Raw genomic sequence first — 16646 nt, 5'->3', positions numbered from 1 at the left:
AATTCAAAAAGAGAAGAGAGCAGAAAATAGAAGACACCACAGGGTGTCGAGGATTTTTCCTTACCATTTAATTGTTATTGTAAGAGACTTAAGCATCCTTTCAGGATGAAAGAGTCACACCTCCTTCAGACTCTACCGACTCCTTGTCTCTAACTCAGCACAGGGAGGAGGAGACATACAGACTAAATGGTCGTCCTTTCCACAGCATCAGAAAATGCAGAAGCAGATTCATGTCTACAGTGGGAGAGATGTTAGTGATATACTGTGAAGAAATAAAAAATCAAGCTACAGAGAATATATTGAGTTGTCTTTATAGAGAAAAACAATTATGTAAAGTCTCTCTCCATATGCATGGTTATGCTTAAAAGAAAACAATTGCAGGAGAGCTCTTGAGCACACAGCTAAGCATTTCCACCCCGCAGTTTCTTCTCCAGAACTTAGCTGCTTGGATGGGACAGTGGAGAGTGCGCTAGAGTTGGAAAAGGCATGAGATCAGGGCTGTTTCATTGTTCATGACCTCAGCATGACTTCACCTCTCTGTGTCTCATTTTCTCCATCTGTAAAATGGAACTAATTATGGTACCTACCTCAGAATCATGATGAGAATTAAATAAGAATACATGGAAAGCCCTTAGAACACTGCAAGGTATGTATGAGGTACTCAAAATAGACATAATCTGCTCTTAATATATTTTAATATGGGTTGATAGACACAATGATGCTTAGTGAACTTTAATATATATTATCCATTAGATCCTATGGTGCAACTGTCACATGAAAATAAGGTGGTAACACCTCTAGGAACCTAAGGTTCAAAACTCTTTCAGAGTTTGGGGTCACAGCAGCCCCACCAGTTAGAGATGGTCCTTCCTGTGCTGGAAAGTCATCGTGGCAGCTCTGTATCAACCATGACTGGAAGGGATTGGCCCCAGTCTTCAGACAGCCATCGTCCCTGAGGTTATGGCATTATGAGGTTGGGAGAATCAGGAGGTTTAAAAGGTCATTGGATGTTTCTTAGTGAGAGCTTGGTGTCCTGGGGAGTGCTGAGTCTGGATCATATGTATGCATGTGTACCAAGTTGCTCATCTCCAGACAAGCATCCTTAACATACTTACTGCTGGTTCACAGAAATGGTGGGTGGGGCAGAGCATTGCCTGAGCCTTTCTAGACTTGGTGCTGTGGCAAGAACATGCCTGAGCTCTCAACCAATTTACCTATTTTATTTTATTTTATTTTAGACAGAGTCTTGCCCTGTCACCCAGGCTGCAGTGCAGTGGTGCAATCTCAGCTCACTGCAACCTCCACCTCCTGGGTTCAAGTGCTTCTCATGTCTCAGCCTCCCGAGTAGCTGGGATTACAGGTGTGCACCACCACACCCGGCTAATTTTTATATTTTTAGTAGAGACAGGGTTTTGCCATCTTGGCCAGGCTGGTCTCGATCACCTGACCTCAGGTGATACACCTGCCTCGGCCTCTCAAATGCTGCGATTGCAGGCATGAGCCACCACACCCAGCCAACCAATTTTTTTCTTATGCCCCCATGCTCGACTCTTGTGTCCATGTGGTATTCCAGACTTACAGAACCTAGGTGTCTCACTTTTCCTCAAAGGTCGGCCATGCTTTCAGTAACTTGGCTATTCTAATTGAGCCTGTGGTCCATCAGAAGTCCAGAACAGATGTTCATACCCTGTGCTAGCCCTGTCTCTGCTCCTGCAGTTTATGATTTCCCAAGTCACAGTAGGGAATGGGAGCTTTAGGCAGGGAAGGCCCCCTCATACTGTGGGCATCCTGAACTTTCGATGAGAATGTCTGTTCACACCCCCCAGGCATCAGATGACTGAGTTCAGTCACCCTCAACCTTGCCTGGTCAGCCCTGCTTTCTGCAGGACCATTTGAGGTTCTCACAACCAGTCTTTATTTTCACAGGTCAGTTTTTAGAAAAGAGAAAGCAAATTAAGGACATCTCAAGATGAGACTAAGTGAACACAAGAGATCCATCCATTCTGGTTTTTACTGTTCTCACATGTGTAGAAAGGAGTAGTGGAGCTGTGGATGATTTAAAAATTTTTGTGGGTTTTTTCCCCAAAAATTGAGTTTATCAAGGCTAAAGTGTGGCTTTGAAATTAGGTACCCAGCTGTGGGGGGCAGATCTGGGAGATGGCTCTCCAAAGGAAGGTCCCATCAGCATTCCAGCATGGCAGAATTCTAGAGCAAAGGGATGTTGCTGACACTGTCAGGCTTCAGCTTAAATTTACAGTTCAGCTGTGTTTTTGCTCCAAGAAAAAACATATACCCGAGCTGTAGATACACTGTCTGGAGATGCTTTAGAAATCTCCCATCCAGTAAATAACGTCTTAATGGGAGGCCTTGTCCTTGCCAATGAGGGGTGCCAAAGGAAGAAATGAGTTCAAGTAAACTAGGCCGGCTTAAAAATAGCCGTTTACTACTTTCTCCTAGGGTTATTTTCCTGCAGCGCGAGGAAGAAATCATACTGCGAGGCTCAACACAGCAATCATGTGCGCCATTTCCTCCCAGGAACCTGAGAATTTCTCTGCCAGGATTATCCTTATGGTCAGCCATGGGCTCACGCTTTTGAGTGGTGCCAGGTGTGACTCTGAATGTCTAAACAAACTAGGAAATACTCTGACTTGTTTTATGGGATCGGTTTGCATTTTCATATCATACAAGTATAAAGAATTGTGAATTGTAGAAAGTTGGAGGAAAACATAGAAATTTGGAAATATACAAAGTTGGAAAAAAATGGTAAACACCTAAGCTACTATAATTTTTGCTTTTCATTCTGGACATTTTTAGAGCATATGCTTAATATTGCAATAATTAATAATGATTATGATGAAGACAAGGTAAACAATTGAACCTTTCAACAGGTGAATGAATAAACAGTTGTGGCATAGTCAACAATGGGACACTGCACAGCAATGTTAATTACTAATGTACACAACCTGGATGAATTTTAGACATTGTGTTGAATCAGAAGCCAGACACAAAAGAGTATATACGGTATCGGGGTGGTCAGCAAACCACAGCCTACAGGCCACACCCGCCCCATGACACAAGCTAAGAATGACTTTTATATTTTTTAATGACTGTGGAAAAATTAAAACAAGAATACTATTTTGCAGTTTGTAAAAAATTATATGCAATTCAAATTTCAGTGTCTACAAATAGTTTTATTGGAACACAGCCATTCACTTGTGAACTGTCTATGGCTGCCTTTGTGCTCCAAGGACAGAGTTGAGTCATTGTGACAGAGACCGTATGGCTGCAAAGCTTAAAATATTTGCCATCTGGCAGGACTTCACTCCTTCTGGAGGCTCTAGGAGAGAATTGGTTCCCTTGTCTCTCCAGCTGCCTTCCTGGGCTCATGGCTCCTTATTCCATCTTCAAAGTCATCTTCAAATCTGACTCTCCCGACTCGTTTTTCACCTTTGTGGACCCTTGTGACAATATCAGGCTCATCTGGTAATCCAGGAGAACTTCCTCACTTTAAGATTCTTAATCACATGTGCAATGTCCTCTTTGCCATATGAATAGAACAACTCCTGTTTCCTCTCTAGTATTCATCATCCGCCCACTTCTGTGGTCACGTGTGCACTTCTTTTTCCCACACCAACCAATTCTCCACCAGCTGGATGTCCTATAAATCAGTTCAATTCTGACAGGAACTAGAGTTAGCACAGATCCCACAGGTTGAAGTCTCAGTCCCACAAGACTGCCCCTACCCACTTCAAATGCCAATTGCAAGTAGTAGGTCCTGTTGACCTAAAGGAAGAAACTGAGGCAAATTAATATAGATGGAGAATTGGTTTGGGATAAGTTGATGACTGCGGCCCGGAGAGCACTGGGAAGTCCTCTGGAGAACAAAAGAGAAGCTTTAGCTTTTAAAGAAAAAAGGATGACTCAGAGGAGGGGCGATTATAAAAATTGTTTTTCAAGAATTCTCTCCTTGGTTTTCAGAAGTAATGTTGATGAGTGACTGGCTATACATTGTTGAACTATAGGGTATGGGTTATGGTGTCCAGTGTATGGCATCATTACGTTAATTTATAGCTATTTGTGGTGTCAGTCTAGAGCCCTCGTAGCACAGCAACTCGGAGATGATTACTTAGTTCAAGCTCAGAGCGGGAGGATGTGACCCCTGAAATGAAATGTCTCATTTCAGTGCCTCCCTAGGCTTGATAATTTAAAGGGGGGCTGCATTCCTCAGATTAAAAGTTTCTTTTCTTTCTCAGTCCCCAGGTTACCCACAATTTCTGTCTGACTTAGCTACAAATTGAAGTTCCTGTGATCTCCCCCCACCCCCACCGCCACACACTCAGGTACAATCACTTGCTAGAACAGCTCACAGAACTCAGGAAACACATTTACTGTAAAGGATATTACAAAGGATACAGATGAACAGCCAGAGGCAGGGGTCCCCAGAGCAAGGCATGTAGGCAGGGGCATGGAGCAGCAGCTCTGTCCCCATGGAGTTGGAGGTCACCATCCTCCTGGCATGTGAATGTGCTCTTACTCACCAACCTGGAAGCTCTGCAAACTCTGTCCTTTGAGGATCTTATGGAGGCTGCATGACAGAAGCACGCTAGATTAAATCACTGGCCATTGGTGATCAACTCAATCTTCAGTCCCTCTCCCCTACCCAGAGGTTGGGATGCTGGGCTGAAGGTTCTAACCCTCTAATCACATGATTTGTGCCCCTAGCAACTGCCCCCCATCCTGTGGTGGTTATCTAGTGGCTTTCCAGAAATCATCTTATTAACATAAACTCAGGTGTGGTTGAAAGGGGCTTGTTAAATAACAAGACTTCTTTTCACCTTTATTGGTCCAGAGGTGTTTCAGGAACCAAGGACAAAAGACCAAATCTTATAATAAAAGATACTCCTATTGCTCTAATCACTTAGGAAATTATAAGGGTTTTAGGAGCTATAAGGCAAGAACCATGGATGAAGACCAAAATGTACATCTTATTTCACAATATCACACCATGTAAGGTAACATATTCACAGGTTCTGAGGATCAGGACATGGACATCTCTTGGAGGCCATTATTCTGCCTACCACCAATGGAGACAGGAGGCAGCCAACTCCTGCCCCCAATGAAACCCCATCTTAAGCCTAGAACAGCCTGAAAGCTGAAAAACCGGACTGCTGGTCCCGGATGAAGCCCACTCTTTCCCAACTGATTCTTTCTGAATAATGCCCACCTGAGCACTGGGAGGACAGCATGGGGCCTTGGAAAGTTCACACCATTGGCAGCAGGGAGGAGCCTGGCGTTTCGTGTTCCTGTGTAGTGAGGTGGGATTCAGTCAGTCAGGTAGAGAGCCTATTAGCAGGATTCCATCTCACTCTGCTGAGTTGTTTTTCCTTTTTCCTTTTCACCCAGTAAATTCCATTCCTCACCCTTCTATGTGTCCATGAGCCTAATCTTTCCTGGTCGTGTGACAAGAACATTTTTTTTCTATAACAGCACAATGAGTCATTCTTCCTCCCACTCTTCCTTCTTCACCTAGTCTTTTAAAGCAGTGCTTTGCAAAGTGTATCAGTTACCTGTAACTTGTGAAAATGGATTCCAGAGCACTAAACCCCCAGAGATTCTGACCCAGTAGTTCTGGGATGGGTCCCAGATGTCTGCATTTTTAACAATTTCTCCGAGAGATTTGGATGCCGGGCCAGGCCTGGTGGCTCACATCTGTAATCCCAGTACTTTGGGAAGCCAAGGTGGGCACCTTGCTTGAGCTCAGGACTTCGAGACCAGCCTGGGCAACATGGCAAAACCCCTTCTCTACTAAAAATACCAAAAAATTAGCCGGGCATAGTGGCATGAGCCTGTAGTTCCAGCTACACAGGAGGCTGAAGTGGGAGAATTGCTTGAGCCTGGGAGGTTGAGGCTACAATGAGCCATGATCGTACCACTGCACTCAAGCCTGGGTGACAGAGCAAGACCCTGTCTCAGAAAAAGATTTGGATGCCAGTAGTCTAAGCATCACACTTTAGTCTGAGCATCTGAGAAGATGACTCAGTCTCAGAGAAGCTGCCAAGGCTAGTTCCTGGAGAGGGTTCTACAGGATCTAGTTCTCATTTTTGGAGGCTGGTACAGCTGCAGTAGCAGCTATACCCTACAAAAGTAAAGCATCATTACTTTGTTCTCCATCAACCATTGGGCCGTCTGGAGAAAGGGGAGCAGTGTGAGTTAAGAAAAGGGCAACCTTGTTATATGACATGAGAGCAATGTTGGGTGTACAGGACTGTGGGGGCTGGTTGAGGTACCAGAGGATTTGCTGATGAGTGCTGGAAGCTCCAGACCAGTGGCTGCTCAGCAGAAATTGAGAGAGGGTTGATGCAAGTTCCTAGTTCCAGAGGAGCCAGCCCTTCACACCCCAGGGGTGTGTAAGGCAGGTCCTACTGGGGAGAGGCTGGGTAGGCAGACTACGCCAGAAATTTTATCTTTTTTTTTTTTTTAAGACAGAGTCTCTGTTGCCCAGGATGAAGTACGGTGGCACCGTCCCAGCTCACTGCAACCTCTGCTTCCCGGGTTCAAGCAATTCTCGTGCCTTAGCCTCCCAAATAGCTAGGATTACAGGCACATGCCACCACGCCCAGCTAATGTTTGTGTTTTTGGTAAGACAGGGTTTTACTCTGTGGGCCAGACTAGTCTCAAACTCCTAAGCACAAGGGATCCACTTGTCTTGGCCTCCCAAAGTGCTTGGATTGCAGGCATGAGCCACCACACCTGGGCCAGAAATGTTAATATGCCTTTCTTTTTTTCTTTCCATTATTGGTAAGGAAGGAAAATTTTCTAGGGTGGGCTCAGGGTAGGGGGGTCCAATTGAGGCCTTGTTGATGGAGATATTGATAGCCTTTTACACAGATCTTTATTTTTTGTGTGTTCTAGTGAACACAGGTAAAAAAACTTAGTAAGTGCCAAAAAAATTCCCATCACAGTTGTCCCTGTTTCCCTGTTCGTACTTCCTAACTTTTGAGTGCCCCGATGAGCTTTTGGTCTTTAGTTCAGTGGTGAACTAAGTGCTATGAGGAAACAAAGTAACTAAGCCACAGCCTCTATTTTCTTCTTCTTCTTCTTTTTTTTTTTTTTTTTTTTTTTTTTGAGACAGGGTCTCACTCTGTTGCCCAGGCTGGAGTGCAGTGGCATCATCTCGGCTCACTGCAGCCTCTCCCTCCTGGGTTCAAGTGATTCTCCTGCCTCAGCCTTCCGAGTAGCTAGGATTACAGGTGCGTACCACCACACCTGGCTAATTTTTGTATTTTTAGTAGAGATGGGGTTTTACCATGTTGGCCAGGCTGGTCTCAAACTCCTCACCTCAAGTGATCCACCCGCCTTGGCCTCCCAAAGTGCTGGGATTATAGGCATGAGTCACTGTGCTCAGCGCTGTTTTCAAAGACTTTGCAGTTCAAGGAAGAGATGTGGACACTGAACCACGAAACAGGGCAGGATGAACCAATTGCTAGAATAGAGGCACCACTGGCCAGGTGCTCAGCGAAGGCACCCACAGTGGGATCCCCGGAATGTTAAAGCAAAAGAGAGTCCATGGCTGAGCAAGGTTGGAAGGCCAGGTTAGCTTTAATATGACACATTTCCAAGAGATGGCTTGAGTCCAGCTTTTCCCAGATTTGACCATGAACCTTTGCTTCATAAACTATTTCTGAGAACATGCTTTGAAAAAGGTGACTTATGGAACAGATGGCATATTTTTGGTGGCTTGTGTAGTATTAAATACTAATTCCTAAACTATCTGGAGTTGACAACCTATACTTTCTTTCTTTTAAGAAACCCAGATTCCTCTCACTCCCTCTCTTTTTAATGAATCGGATCTATTTTGAGAAACTCCTTAGTTCTCCTTAGTTGTGTACTCTCAAATAACTACACATCCTCTGGAAAGTTACAAAAGAACATTACCAAGATCTAACATTTTACTTGATCTTTTCTGTGATTTCGCCTCTTTACTTTCTCAAGTCCATTCACTAGTTAAGCAGATTTGATGAAGTTTTGGCCATTGTCTTAAAAATAAAATTCCCCTGAGAATACTTCTGACTTTCCCAGATGCTCGGTGTTTATACATTGTGTCCTGAGCCTTGACAGATGGGCAACGTTTCAGAGCAGCTTAGTAAAAGGTTGACAGAAGGCATGACAAGAACACAACCTTTATTGTTGAAAGGTTTATGGCTAAATGTATAGAGCCTGATGGAGATGTTGAATCAGTTGTTGAGCTCTATGCTACCCGAATATGAAATGAAAGCTGCACCTAGAAGTTCCTGCTTGTTTGGGAATTTTTTTCCCCCTAAAACAGCGGCAATTTTCATTGAAACTCCAGATTTATTCAGGGGAAATAATATTTGGGAGTGAGATGGGAAGGTGAGTTGAATGACTTGAGTTGAAAGCTAAATTTTTCAGTAAAGTTTTTAGAAACCAGTTATTACATGGCAGGATCAAATCCCTGACTGTAAGTCCAGACTTGAAAGTCAGTTTGCCAATATGGTAGATATCTTCCTATGATAGGAGGATGTTTTTGCATATAATTTATTCCTAAAAATGCAGGACAAGCCAGTGTTCAGTGTTGAACATTAGACTTGCATTTTACTCTAAGAGAACTGAATATTGGAAGTGTCTTGGGATCTAAATTTCGAACGCTTCAGAGAGCTCTGCGCAGATAGGCAGCCAAGGGAAAGGGTGAAGTACATCTGAAATCTGCTTGTCACTTGCAAGCTGTGGGACCTGGGACAGGGACTCATATCTGTGCTACTTTCCTCATCTGAAATCACAGTTGGTCATAGGATTGACCTCAGGGCCAGGCTAGGATTAAGTTTTTCAGTACGTGGAAAGGGCTCAGAGCTGCCTGGACCACAGGGACTTCTCAGTAAATGTTAGTTTATTTTTTATATAAATACTTAAAATATAGATTAAACAGTAAGTATGGACAATTGTGATTACTTTTTTAAAGTAAATTCCTCACCTTTACCTTGGTCCATCTTACTTGAAATGACAGTTAGTAGGAAAATAAACGTTAATGTTGGAAGAAAGACTTACTGCTAAAGGGAAGGAGGTAAATGGTCATGACTTTGGATTTTATTTTTGAATTCACACATTGTTGGTGGGAAATAAATTGGTCAAACCTTTATGAAAGTCAGTTTAACAGTAGCCATCACAATGATGAATGCAGGTACCCTTTGATTTTTTTTTTTTTTTTAGTTATACTTCCATATAAACTTACCCTAAGGTGAACCTGAACACATACAAAGTGGCATGTGTAAAGGTGATACTATGCAACACTGTTTGCAATAGGAAGAGACTGGAAACAACCAGAAATGCTCACCAATGGGGAACTAGTAGACACACTGTCTTATTCAGGAATACCAACTTTGTAGCAGTTTAAAAAGAAATAAGGGCCCGGTGTGATTGGCTAATGCCTGTAATCCAGCACTTTGGAAAGCGGAGGTGAGCGGATCACGAGGTCAGGAGTTCAACACCAGCCTGGCCAACATGGTGAAACCCCATCTCTATTAAAAATACAAAAAATTAGCCGGGTGTGGTTGTGGGCACCTATAATCCCAGCTACTTGGGAAGCTGAGGCAGGAGAATCACTTGAAACCAGAAGACAGAGGTTGCAGTGAGCCCAGGTCACGCCACAGCACTCCAGCCTGGGCAACAAGAGCAAAATTCTGTCTCAAAAAAAAAAAAAAAAAAAAAAATGTGTTCTAACGTCTTAGAAAAGATCTCCCAAATGCAAATGTGTTATATCAGGAAAGCAACATGTGGGATGTCGGGGGGGATTAATTATGACTTTGGAAAGATACACAAGAAACTAAGAACATTGTTCACCTCTAGAGAGTAGGCAGTAAAAGCCGTGGCAAGGAAGACCCCAAAGGGTGATTCCAGAGACAAGGAGACTTCTCCCAGTCTAACCTCTTACACTTTTTCATTTTTTAACCACGTCAATGTGTTATCTATTTGAAGAATTAAAATAATTAGAAGGAATTCAACCCCACCCTTCCTCCTTTTATAAAGGTGTCTGCAGCAAGCCGTAGCCCTGTTAGCAGTGCTGGGACCCCGGGAGCTTCTTTCTGTGTTTAAGTCTCAGGAATGGCTAGTTTTATTTTTATCTGATTGTGGGAAATGTGAAACTGCACACAATAAAATCCCATCTGCCCACTACTCAGCTTTAGTCATTATTAATTTATGGTCAGTATTGTTTCATCCATGTCCCTACCTGTTCTTCCAGCAGGATTTTAAATGAAATTCTAGATGGCATATCATTTCATCCATAAATATTTTCATAGGTAGCCCTAAACAATAGGAATTTTCCTTAATATTTTTGAAAATATTAACATTTTATATATATATATATATAATTTTTTTTTTTTTTTTTTTGAGACGAAGTCTCACTCTTGTCACCCAGGCTGGAGTGTAGTGGCACAATCTTGGCTCACTGCAACCTCTGCCTTCCAGGTTCAAGGGATTCTCCTGTCTCAGCCTCCTGAGTAGCTGGGATTACAGGCACCCACGACCATGCCTGGCTAATTTTTGTATTTTTAGTAGAGATGGGGTTTCACTGTATTGGCCAGGCTGGTCTCGAACTGCTGACCTCCTGTGATCTGCCCACCTAGGCCTCCCAAAGTGCTGGGATTACAGGCGTGAGCCACCACATCTGGCCATAAAATATAAATTTGTGAGTTAAGCTTAACTTCTCTCCTCCTCCACCCCTCCCTCTCTCTCCCTATGCCCCCACAAAATCACAATACTATCATACTTGAAAATTTGCCATGCTAGGTTTTTTTAAAAACACGAATCCTCAGTGCATACTGAGTTTTCTCCACCTTGCTTTTTAGATGCTCTGTAGAGAATTACTTCCAGCATTTCCTACATGTTAAGTGGCCCTTTTTAATTGAACAGTCTAGTGACTGTCATCCTGTGAACATGTAATTAACAGTATTAGCACTAGCATCAGCAGTTCTGCTGTTCCATCTTCCACTCACTTTAATAGGCTAATAAAGGTAAAAGGCAAGGAAATATTCAGATATTTGTGCAAACTCTTGCTGCTGCAAAGATAGGCATGGCAGAACTGTCAAAACAGCCCTTGAGGAAACAACCCTTGGAAATATTGGTTTTTCAGCTCATGTCAGGATGCTTAACATAAAAGTCTTTGGGGGTTACAGTCAGTACTGTGCCAAAGTTGAACTTGAAATTTGAGGCCCATGTGTACTTTCTTAACGTAGGTACGCTCTGCTCCGTGCAGCTTGTAGGAGAGGCAGCACCAGGAAAAACTTGTGTTCCTTCTGACTAGAGACCTGATGACTCTCTGATCTAAAAATCTAAATTGACCCCTTGCTGGGCCATTCCCTCAGCTCCTGAGCAAGCTTCCCTTGTGCATTTGAAAGTGTATTTGGTTTAAGATAAATGAAAACACACAAAAACTGTACACGAGTGTCTTTTGCAGCATTCTTTACAATAGCCAAAATGTAGAAACAATCCAAATGCCTGTCAACTGATGAATCTATAAACAAAACGTGGTATACCGAACAGTGGAATATTGTTCAGTCATTAAAAAGATCGAAGCACTGTTACATGCCACAACGAGGAGGAACCTTGACAACTTTAAGGTGTATGAAAGAAGCCAGACACAAAAGGCCACATCTCACATGATTGCATTTATGTGAAATGTCCAGGATAGGCAAACCCATAGAGACCATAGATGAGTGGTTACCTTGGCCTGAGGGTGGTAGGGGTGGGAGAGAATGGGGAACAGCTGCTAATGCACAAGAGATTTCCTTAGGGTGATAAAAATCCTCTAAAGTTGATTGTGATGATGGCTATACAATTCTATGAATATACTAAAATCTATTGAATACTTTAAGTGGTTGAATTTATGGTGTATGAATTATCTCTCAATAAAGCTGTTATGTATCAAATAGGATTCATTTACACTGATGCCTCAAGATATGCTCAGAGGTCTTCACTGGCATTGATTTTTATCTTTTTCTTTGAGTTGGGGTGCAGTGCGGGACCAGGGTGGGGGGTATGCTGGGTAATACAAGGGTGCAGGAAAACCGGTGTCCCTTCATCTTTAAAACTCTGTGTAAACTTAGTTCCTCTCCTCAAAAATCACCCATGAAACAGTGGTGACTTCGTTTGGTCCTGTGGTCTTATTTTACTTCCAGTTCTTCATTGGAGTTACTTTAACAGATGATAAAGTAACTCCTTCCTTCTCTACCCACTCCCCTCAAACTAAATGTAAAGCATCTTTGTACTTCATAGACAACAGTCAATGACTTTCCTTTTTTCTGGAGTTTTCCTGGGTCAGGAATTGCTTTAGTCTTCAAAACACAGTATTGGTATCAGCTAAAGACAGGCCCTTTTATTTACAGGACCCGTCAAGCAGACAGAATTTAAAAATAACACCAGGTCAGTGGTGTGTTTTCCTAGGGTGAAGCAGGGAGCGGCAGCATTGTTTCCCAGAGAAACGCGACTCTGGTTAAACAACACTGGGTTCATATGTCAGCTTATTCCCTTGAAAAACTGCTGAATGTAGAAAACCGTGGTGGGAAGAGGGGCAGGAGCACATTCACCCCGGTGTGCACGTGCGACGGGGGCCTGGGTGTGCACGTGGACCCTGATGCCTCCGTGGAGCCTTGTGAGGAAGAGGAGGGAGGTCAGGCTTGACTTTTTCAGTGCCATGTTGTGCTGAGGAGGAATGTGCCCTCCCGAGTGGGAGCCCCCAGCCTCGGACCCCCCAAACTCCATTTGCTGTGAAGGGAAATTATGACCATAATCTGCTAAATCAGGAGCTGGCAAACTACAACCTGGGGACCAGATCAGGCCTACTGCCTGTTTTTAGAATTTTTTTTTTTTTAAGACAGAGTCCTACTCCCATCCCCCAGGCTGGAGTACAGTGGTGCAATCATGGCTCACTGCAGCCCTGACTTCCCGGGCTCAAGCAATCCTCCCACCTCAGCCTTCCAAGTGGCTGAGACTACAGGCGCAAGCCACCACACCTGGTAATTTTTTTTCTATTTTTGGTAGAGACAGGGTCTCACTATGTTGCCCAGGCTTGTCGTAAAATCCTGGGTTCAAGTAATCCACCTGCCTTGGCCTCCCAAGGTGCTGGGATTACAGGCGTGAGCCATGGCACCTGGCCCCTGATTTTGGAAGTTTTTGTTCAAACACAGCCATGCCCATTCGTTTATATGTTGGCCGCTTTCCAGCCTCAACGGCACAGATGGGTTAGCGCCTGTCTGTCCTCTGAAGCCTAAACCGTTCATTATCTGGCCCTGTCTAAGAGAAAGTTTGCTGACTTCAGTGCTAAATGATGGAATTCCCTTCCCATGGGAGTCCCCGAAGAGGCCTTTATTGGTGGTACTTGGAATTTGAGTCTACTGTGTGTATGAGGAAAACCACAGGTCCCAGAGCTGTATGCCTAGGGGTTTAAGAACCCAACTGAGCGTGCAGTCCAATTCAGATTATTCTGACATGGCACATTGGCTGTGTATTCATTAGATGGCTTGTTTTTGGTTTTTTTCCTCCCTGGAGTAGTCAAGAAGGTAATTATTTGGTCATCTTTCAAATATTTTTTAGTGGTGTGTTTATTAATTACCAGAGCATTTGGAGTCAGTGAGGAGCAGGCATGAGACTAATTTACATTTGGCTTCTAAAGGATGAAGTTGTATGACACCAAGTTTAATGTTTCCCCGTGAGGATTTGTAATCTCCTCATGGACTGATAACCTAAGTAGCTTCCTGACTGGGCTGCTTCTCATACTGCCCTGGTAATGGATACCTGTTGAGTTATTTGTTCACGGTGTTTCTAGGAATTGTTAGTCCTTCTAACAGACTCACATGTATGGTGGCAGTGGGAAGGGTGTGTTCACTTACTGTGATATCCTCCCACCGACCTTCCCACCCCAGCCATGGCATAGATGGTTGGTTCAAAAGTGGGTGCCTGGCCCAAGCTGAGCCAATAGTGGCATAGCGTTCCCTGGGAAATTAGACCTCAGACCGAGTTGCTGTAAGTCTCTCTCTAAGTGACCGGAGCTCTAACATTTACAACTGGGATTGCCTTTTTCTTTCATGTGGCTAGGATACAGAATAATCCAGAGACCGAGATAGCAGAAGGGGACATCTTGCATTCCCCATGACATCTTGGAAGATCTTGGTTCCTGCTTCTCCAGAGTGGGTATTTTATGGCTTGGGTGGGGCGAGACCTCAGGGGATGCTGCATAGGCTCTCACCATAGACCCTGGCCCAGGTGCTAGCCCTGAGGCCTGGCCTTTCCTACAAGCAAAGAGACAGTGAGGTCAGCCTAGCAGTTGGAGGACCAGGGATGCTGCAGCCAAGGGGAGATGATATTCAGATGCTTTGGTGGCAAGACTAGGAGTGAGACCTCCCAATTGCACATCTGGCAGCTTTTGAGCTCCCGAGGTCAGCCTGGCTAGGAGCAGGAAGGATGGGGACAGCTGGACAGCTATTGAGGGCCTGTTCGGGTAGCTTTCTACTAGCCACGCATCCATCCAGGTTCCTGTCCCGAGTTCACTTCCTTGAGATGCATTCATGGATTTCTGGGAGCAAGCAGCAACAGTGGAATAACCGTTTTCACGTTCTTCCCCAACTCACCATCTCTATTTTATGTAGTTTACAAAAACAAGCTTGTTTTACTCCATGTATAAAATATATTTTTTTAAGTTATTGTGGGCATGGCCAGATTTTGACTCTCATACTTTGTAACTTTTACCTATAAGGTAACCTTGTAACTTTTACCACCAATAGTCCTTCCATATAAATAGTTACCTGTTGTTCTTAGACCAGAGACTGAATCATCACACGCTTCCTTGGAACGTATGAGACTCCCAGAGCCTTGTAGCAAAGCCCCTTTCCTGCTCAGGTTCACACTGAGGACGTCTGTGACCCTGAACTGCTGCATCCCCTTGGGCGTTTTGAGCATAACTCTAGAGAGCGCCGAAGATCTCATAAATGAGTAAAACCTCTAGAAGTCAGAAAATCAGGTACAGATTCTGCCTCTATTTGCCTGCTTTGGGCAAGTTGCCGAGTTAGCCTCTGTTTCTCCACTTTGAAAACGTGGATAAAATCAACACTATCAAGTTGTTGCAGAGATGAGTGGTGATACTTAGGAAGCCCATGCTAGGGACTCCAAGAGTGTTCACTGTTTCTCTTTTTCTCCCCTGCAAAATGATGCAGGCCAGGGCCAAAACTGACCAGTTCTGCTAGTTGCCAACAGCTCTGTAGAAAATTGGGTGGAAGAAGAAGTAAATGGCTTTGAATCTGTTCAAGTGAATTTGGGAGATGGATGGTAAACTTTGATATGCCAGCCCTCCTGTTTCTACTGCTAGTTGAGTCGGCTGCGCTTTAGTTTTCTATTTGAACCCCTTCCTTAATTTCCATGTCTTTCACAATTATCAGACTTTTAATTTCACCAGTGGTTTGCAACATGACCTATTACCCCATTTATTTAAGAATAACAAAGTAGAGGTCTGGTTATGAAGTCGTATGCTTATAACATTAAAAAAAAAAAAAAACAAAACAAAACTTTTTCCAGTCTGGTAGCTGAATCTGGTGAGTTTGGAAAATCTACTTCCATCCAAAAATGCTTTCAAGCTATTCCCAGAGAAAAAGGGTTTCCTGGGCCTTTCCTTCCAAAAGAGAACGCAGACTTGTTATAAATATTATCAATACCTGTCTGTTAACATTTGAGAGGAGGGTTTGTTGTCCACAGTGCACAAGCTGTTGATTTAAGTGTAATTGTCTCAGGTTTATTGGCTAATTTTGGGTATGTCTTTCCCTTACGTAAAACTATGCCATGCTTCTCTAAGAGGGTGAAAAGGTAGCAGATGGTCTGTTTTTCCTCATTTAGGGAATTATTACTGTTAAACTTGTCTAAGGACAAAGATGGCAAGGTCTTTTGGCAGCATCTTACCCAGGAAGGAGCTCAGTGATGTAGAGGAGGCAGAATTACCTACCAACCCCCTGCATCTGGCTGGGAATCAAATTGACATCAGACAGGTTAACGGGAGAGAAGTGTATAGATTTATAGCTTTTTACACATATGTGGGAACCCCCATAGGAAAACAAAGACCCAAGGAAATTGCAAAGCCCAAATGTTTATCTACTAGGTTGGACAAAAAGAGGCAATCGTGAAAAAGTAACATAAGAGGAGACCAAAGGAAGATCAGAGTTATGTTAGGAAGTTCTGTTTGCACAGAATTTTCTTGGCCTCAGTTCCCCACTTCTGGTGATAAGAATGTTCCCTTTCCTTCTGGGGCAGGGAGGGCATCTTTTTATCTCCTGCTTTCAGGAAGAAAAGGGGGCGGTCAGAGCACCCCTCTTGCACCTGTTGTTTTCCAAGGGTCTTTAGCTCAAATTAATGCTATGCCAAAGTGGCATATTTCAGGGTAGCATATTCTGCCATCCTGCAGTGAACTGTTTAAAATTTCAGCTCACTTGGCAGCAGCACTTATTCCAGTTTTAGTGGGGGCATTGATTTATGACCATCCCCAGTGGGTCATTACATGCCTATTTAAATTGTGAAACAGACCAAGGGGTGCTTCTGTGTAACTCAGTTACAGGGGGGAAAGTTCCAGTAATAGAGATGCATTATTATTTGCA

General features: G+C 43.6%; 1 protein-coding gene and 1 long non-coding RNA gene across 3 annotated transcripts in view; one reads left to right on the top strand and one right to left on the bottom strand.

Annotated features, from left to right (window-relative positions):
• LOC105470951 (CKLF like MARVEL transmembrane domain containing 8) overlaps positions 1-16646 on the top strand; it is a 130896-nt gene that overhangs the window by 62653 nt on the left and 51597 nt on the right. The gene's annotated exons all lie outside the window — the stretch shown is intronic.
• Positions 4489-16646, bottom strand: part of LOC139361842 (uncharacterized) — an 86181-nt gene continuing 74023 nt past the window's right edge. Inside the window, exons 2-3 of the long non-coding RNA XR_011619578.1 lie at positions 5225-5303; positions 4489-4585 (exon numbers count right to left, since the gene is read on the bottom strand). This is a non-coding gene — a long non-coding RNA (uncharacterized lncRNA). The remainder of the gene's footprint in view (positions 4586-5224; positions 5304-16646) is intronic.

This window comes from Macaca nemestrina, chromosome 2 (genome assembly GCF_043159975.1).
Source record: "Macaca nemestrina isolate mMacNem1 chromosome 2, mMacNem.hap1, whole genome shotgun sequence".
Classification (NCBI taxonomy): Eukaryota; Metazoa; Chordata; class Mammalia; order Primates; family Cercopithecidae; genus Macaca; species Macaca nemestrina.
This window is presented reverse-complemented; position numbering and strand designations above follow the sequence as displayed.